Source organism: Orycteropus afer, unplaced genomic scaffold, assembly GCF_000298275.1.
Source record: "Orycteropus afer afer isolate SDZICR_OR568_19922 unplaced genomic scaffold, OryAfe1.0 scaffold00841, whole genome shotgun sequence".
NCBI lineage: Eukaryota > Metazoa > Chordata > Mammalia > Tubulidentata > Orycteropodidae > Orycteropus > Orycteropus afer.
Window position 1 is genome coordinate 224,807 of NW_006922428.1, and position 6,663 is coordinate 231,469.

The following is a 6,663-nucleotide window of genomic DNA, read 5'->3' on the forward strand; positions in this document are numbered from 1 at the left end:
GAGGTACCACCCCCTTGGTGTTTTGGCAGCTGTCTAGGAGTTCCTCATCCGCCAATCAATATAAAGCAGGACCCACCATCCCCTCCCTACATCCTTAGAGACTCTCTTCCAACAATCCCATTTAGGCCAATCGGGGCGGGGTTAGAGCCCGCAGAAATTTGTCAACTGCCCACGGTCTAGCAGTTCTTGAGCCAATCAGAGCGGGGCACCGCGAGCTGAGCACACCCCCTTGGGATCAGGCTGTTGTCCCCCATCCATCAGTTCTCTTTGGACCAATTACAGTATAGCTCTGCGAGGCAGGACTCGCCTCCTCACCCCCCTAAAGCCGCTCTTTCTACCCGTAATGCTTGGGCCAATCAGCGAGCGGCAGGACGCTCAGCTCCGCCTCTGAGGGCCCACGTGAGCGGTGGGGACACGCAGGGGCGGCTTCTAGGTGCCGCTGCCGCTGCCGCGCCGTCACCGCCACCACCGCCGCCTCGGAGCCGGGGCCTGGGGGGCGGTGGGGCCGCGCATGGAGCCCCCGCCCCCCGGAGCTGCCAACGCCGCCACCGCCGCCACCGCGCTGCGCACAGGTGAGCCCTGGGCCTGGAGGATTTGGAGGGGGGGAGGACTCTGTGACCCCACGTATCCTTCCCGCCCCCGCGTGGGGGATGTGGCTTGTCCCGTGGCCTGATGGTGTACGATTCTTCCCTCCACCACCACAGCTGGTGGACCTGCCTGTGGCATTGTCCCCTCCCTTCGCCTCTTGTAGTGAATCTGACCATGGCCTAACTGCCCCCCCCATTTTATAATGGATCAGTCTGCGTGCTTGCATTTTTCCCCATCCCAACTTTTAGTGGACCCGTCCAAGGTCTTGCCCCCACCGCCACTTACAGAGGATCAGTCAGTGGCATTGGCCAACCCACATGGTGAGTCTGAGTGCTTGTATTTCACCTGCCCTCAACTTTTGAGAGACCAGTCTTTGGCCTTATTTATTCCACCCTTCCTGTTCCTTGTAGTGGATCAATCTGTAGTGTTGTACCCCCCCCCCCCGCATCTATCTATAATAGTGAGTCAGTCTGTGAGTTTGTATTCCTGCCTCCTCCAATCCCCCAATGCATCAGCCTATGGCTTTCCCCCCTTCTCATTCTATAGTGGATTAGTCTATATGCTTGTTTTCACATCTCACTATTCATCAGTCCATTGCCCTCTCTTTTCTCCTTTTTTTGTAGACTATTAGTCGGAGGGCTTTTCGTTTCCTTTCAGTAGTTCAGTCTAGTACTTTATCTCTCCCCATTTCCAGTATCCCAATCCGTGGCCTTGTCCCTCTCTCCTTTTAATCAGTCTATGTTGTTGTTGTTGTTATATGCCGTCGAGTCGGACCTGACTCATAGCGACCCCTGCTTGGGTTTCCGAGGCAGTATCACTATGGAAGTAGATTGCCCAATCTTCCTTCCGAGGAGTGGCTGGTGGGTTTGAACCGCCAGCCTTCTGATTAGTAGTCAAGTGCCTTAGGCACTATGGTGTTTCTCCCTCTCCACTGTAGGGCATCAGTCAATGAGCTTTTCTGCTCCCCTTCCCCCAACAGAGGAGTCCGTGGCCTTATTTCCCTCCTTCCTTTCTGGTAGAATTGTCCAGTGGCCTTCCTTCTATCTGTGTACTTGCACTCACACCCCTTACCCCATATACCCTCCCATGAGTTCAATGCTTTATAACCCCTCTCCCAGAGGGTTCGACCTGTGTGCTTTTACTTTCCACCTCCTTTCCTTGTGGTGGATCAGTCTGTGACCTTCCCTTCCAACCCCCTCTAATAGTGGATCATCCTGTGTGCTTGTTGAACCCAGCTCCTTTTTTTTTTTTATAATTGTGATTTTGGTGAACGTTTACAGAGCAAATTCACTTTCCATACAGCAGCTCACATACACTTTGTCTCATGACATTGACTACAATTTACCACAATACAACAGCTCCCCTCCCACTTCCTCCCCATAGTTACCTCTTCCCTGTGTCCTTCCCTCCCATGCGCTCCTGCCTGCCAAGCTGTCTCCCTGTGCATACACAGCCCTTCTATTCTCCCATGATGATTGATCTGTCCAAGTCTATCTACTTAATGTAAACATTCAACTCCAATGCCTGTCTTTTGTTTTGCTGGAAGCCATAGGAGTGGGTTCAATTCCAGATCTGAAGGGGAACTAGGGGCCATAGTCTCAGTGGTTCCATCAGGCTCTATCAGACGAGCAAACCTGGTCCTTTTTTAAAAATTTCAAATGATTTTGAGTTTTGTTCCGCATTGTTCTCCGTATTTCCAGGATCTCCTACATGGATCCACCTCCGAGTGGTTGACAATGGTAGCCAGGCACCATCTAGTTCTTCTGGTCCCATAGTCATATAGGCTGAGGATTGCACAGTGTACCAGTCACTTGGATGAAGCCAGGTCTTTTTCACTCTTGATCACACCTCACACACTCTTAACCACCAAGACATTCTACCTTACTACAATAAATGAATACATTATTAGTGATAATAATAATAATTGGAGCTATTATTTATTGAGCACATATTATGTACCAGTAATGCTTTGTCTTAATGAGCTCATTTAATCTGCAGCACAACCCCATGAGATAAATATCGTTACCCTCACTTCACAATTGAGAAAACTAAGGCATAGGGAGGTTAAATAAGTTACTCAAAGGTTACCCAGAAGTACCAGGTTGGGCTGCCCCTGAGGACACAGGAAATGTTTGAGGCACCCCGCTCACCTCATCCCACTGTACAGAGTCCACTCCATAAAAACCAAATTAGTTCCCATCTCCAAGGTTTTGCTTTTGCTGTTCCCTCTGCCTGCAGAGCTGTCTCTGTTCTATACCTTGTGTCAGCACCCACCCACCCCCAATCCCTGCAGCTATGTAACCTTAGTATTTTAACCACTTTCTCTATGTACCTGTTTCTTATTTATAAAAGGTGGGTAATTGGAACTAGAGCCCCCTCCAGTATATATAAAGAATACCTGTGAGTTAATAGCAATAAAACATGGCCTCACCTCATATACCTCCACCCTCTTGCTAACTCTGCTTCAGCTACACTGGCCTCCTCCTCACTGGTCCTCAAATACACCAGGCCTCTGCATTAGCTGTTTTCTCTGCTGGGAACCCACTACCCCCAGATAACTGCATGGCTCCCTTCAGGCCTCTGTTCATATGTCAACCTCACAGTGAGGCCTTCCCTGACTATCTTGTTTTAAAAGAGATACTCTGGACTCATACCAACAGCAGGGCTCAGGCCCCTTTTCTGCTTTATTTGTCCTTTTCCCTGTTATCACTATCTGATACACTGTATCATGTACCAGTTCACTGTGTTTATTCTGTATCTCTCCATTAGAATGGGAGTATCATAGGGCTTAAAATGTTTATCTGCTTATTCACAGCAGTGCCTCTAGCCCCTCAAAATGTAACTGGTATGTAGCATGTGGTTAATAAGAATTTGTTACATGAATGAATGGAAAAAAATAAAACTCAAGACAAGTCAAGGTAGGGGACCCATGGAGATGAAAAGGGGATATGAGAGCTAGTTAGTTGGGACTGTTCATTCTGCAAACTACTGAGCACCGACTGAATACCAGGCACTCTTCTAGGTGGAACAAAATAGGCAGAAATCCCTGCTCTTGTGGAGCAGACATTTAGTTGGAGAGGAGACAGACTATCTAAACGAACAAGTAAGTAAAATTAGATAGTATATTAGAGAAGTGCTAAGGAGAACAATATGAACTAGGGATGGTAGAAGGGAGTACCGGGGTGGTTTAAATCTTAGGGTAGCCAAGGCAAGCCTTACTTGGAAGGTGACATGGAGGAGGAGGGAGTGACATAAGATGGGCTAACATTTGTTGAGTACCTGCCATATGCCAATGAAGCTTTTCTAAGTCCTTTACATGTTTAATCCTCACAAAAGCCTTTGAGAGTAAGTGTATTTTTGAGAGTAAAATATCTCCATTTTACAGATGAGGAAACAGAAAGAGGTTAAGTAACTTGTTCAAGGTCACAGAGCTGGAACAGGAGAGGAATATGAGGCTGAACAGTCAGAGAACCAGATTTGGAAGGGCACATTGGATAGAGGAAGAGCTAATTCTTCCTGGGGAGGAACCAGACCTTGATGGTTGTATAATAAAGGGTCCGTCAGGTACAGGAATGCAGAAGGGCACTCCTGGCAAGGAGAACAGCACATGCATATCCTCAGAGGTTGGAATTCTTCCTGGTACGTTAGGGGAACTGTGGATAGTTCAGGGTGGTCACAGTGTAGCTTGCCAAGCTTATGCCCCCTCGGAGCCTTTATGCATGGTGTTTCTTCTGCCTGGAGCACTATTCCTATAGACATTGCCCTGGCTTGCTACCTCCCTCCTTCAGTCTCTGCTCAGACCTCCCCAGGGAAACCATCCCTGATCACCCTAGTATGACAGTCACCCTCTAGGTTCCCTTAATATTGTGGTGGTGTTGTAAGGGTTTAGGATTGCTAACTGGAGCCAAACTGCTTGGGTTAGATTCCCAGCTCTGCCAAATTCCAGCTGTATGACCTTGAGCAAGTTCTCTGTGCCTCCAATTCCTCATCTGGAAAATGAAGAGAATAATAATACCCATGCTGTATTTCTGGTTTGAGGATCAAACGAGTTAAATGATTACAACATCATGCAGCACATAATAAGGGCTGTGTGACTGGTTGCAGTTTTAAAATTAATATTATTCATAGCATACACATAAGTGTCTAATAAGCATCTGAAGCTGGCCAGCTCCAAAAGTGACCTGGTCTCCCCCCAAAACCTGCTCTCCCATAGTGCGCCCCATCTCAACTGATCACAACTCTATTCTTCCAGATGATCAGGCCAAAAACCTAGAGTTATCTTGGACTCCTCTCTCTTGTTACTGTCCCCCCCCCCCATCCTATCTGTAAGCAAATCCTGTTGTCTCTGCCTTCATTATTTTAACCAAAATTCCAGTACTTCTCACCAATTCCACCATCTCTCACTTGGACTATTGCAGTAGCCTCGTGAGCCCCTACAGTCTGTTCTCCTCACAACATTAAGAGGGGTCCTGTTAAATCCCAAGTCACAGCACATCACCCCTCTCTCTGTTCTCAGTCCTCTCATGGCTCCTTTCTCATTCAGAGTAAAAGCCAAACTCCTTACAATGCCTGAAAAAGTTTTAGTCTGATCCCTTGTTACCTGTCTGTTCTCATTGCCTACTACTCTTCCCCTCACTCATTCCACTCCAGCTTCCTATAACATGTCAGACGCTCTCCAACCTTGGGTCCTTTGATATTAGCTCTTCCCTCTGCCTGTATCACTGTTCCCCCAGATATTCCCAAGCTTGATTCCTTCACCTCTTTCAGGTCTTTGCTCAAATGTCACTTCTTCAGTGACTATACTGCCTAGATTACCCTTTAAAAATTACCCCTTCCCTGCTTTATTTTTCTCCATAGCTCTTATCACCATCTACATTCTTTTTACTTGTTTATCTTATTGTTCTTTTGTTTGTCTTCCTCACTGAAATAGGAATTCCAGTAGAGCAGAGATTTTTCTCTATTATGTTCACCGCTATATCCCCAGCAGCTAGCCCACAGTAAACCCATTCCCGTTGAGTCAATTCTGACTCATAGTGACCCTACAGGACAGAGTAGGACTGCCCTGTAGGGTTTCCAAGGCTGTATTCTTTTACAGAAGCAGCAGTACTCAATAAAATAGGAGCTCTGGTAGTGTAGTGCCTAAGGCTACCTGACTGCTAACCAGAAGGCTGGCGGTTCAAACCCACCAGCCACTCCTCAGAAGGAAGGTTGGGCAATCTACTTCCGTAGTGATACTGCCTCAGAAACCCAAGGAGCGGTCGCTGTGAGGTCGCTATGAGTTGGGTCCGACTCAAGGCACATAACAACAACAAGTGAATGAGATAAGAAAAGTAAACATAGTTGAGTAAGGCAAATCACTGGAGCTCTTATTAGGGGTCAACTGGGAGATGTGATAATAAATAAAATGCAAAACCCTGTGTGCTAGTGAGACTTGGAACAAACCATCAAGTTTCACTTAACTGATAAAGTTCCATTGTAGCTGAAAGAGAAATTGGTACAGTTGCCTATTTGGGCCACCAGGAGTCACACCAAACTCTTTGCACCTCTGAAACAAGTGGGCATTGAAATGAACACAGTGAGATAGGACTGTCTATTCTGGACGCTGTTCATATTCATAGCTTTATAACTTGTGTAACTGCCTAAAACTGTCTCTCCTGAATGAACTTTTAAAGAACAAGGACATGCAGATTAAATAATCCATCTGTAAATAATAGAGGGAGATTCTTCAAAACTGTCTGATTTGGAAGGTTTTATTCTTTATTTTTGTTGTTATTATTTAGAGCAGCTTTAAGTTTATAGAAAAAATGAGCAGAAAGTGCAAAGTTCCCATATAATCCTCCCCCCCCACACACACACACACAGTTTCCCCTCTTAGTAACATCTTGCATTGGTGTGCTACATTTGTTACAACTGATGAACCAATACTGATACATCTTCATTAACTGAAGTCTATAGTTTACATTACAGTTCACTCTTGGTGTTGTACATTCTATGGGTTTTGACAAATGCATAATGTCATGTGTCCACCATTACAGTACCATACAGCATAATTTCATCATCTTAAAAACCCTTGTG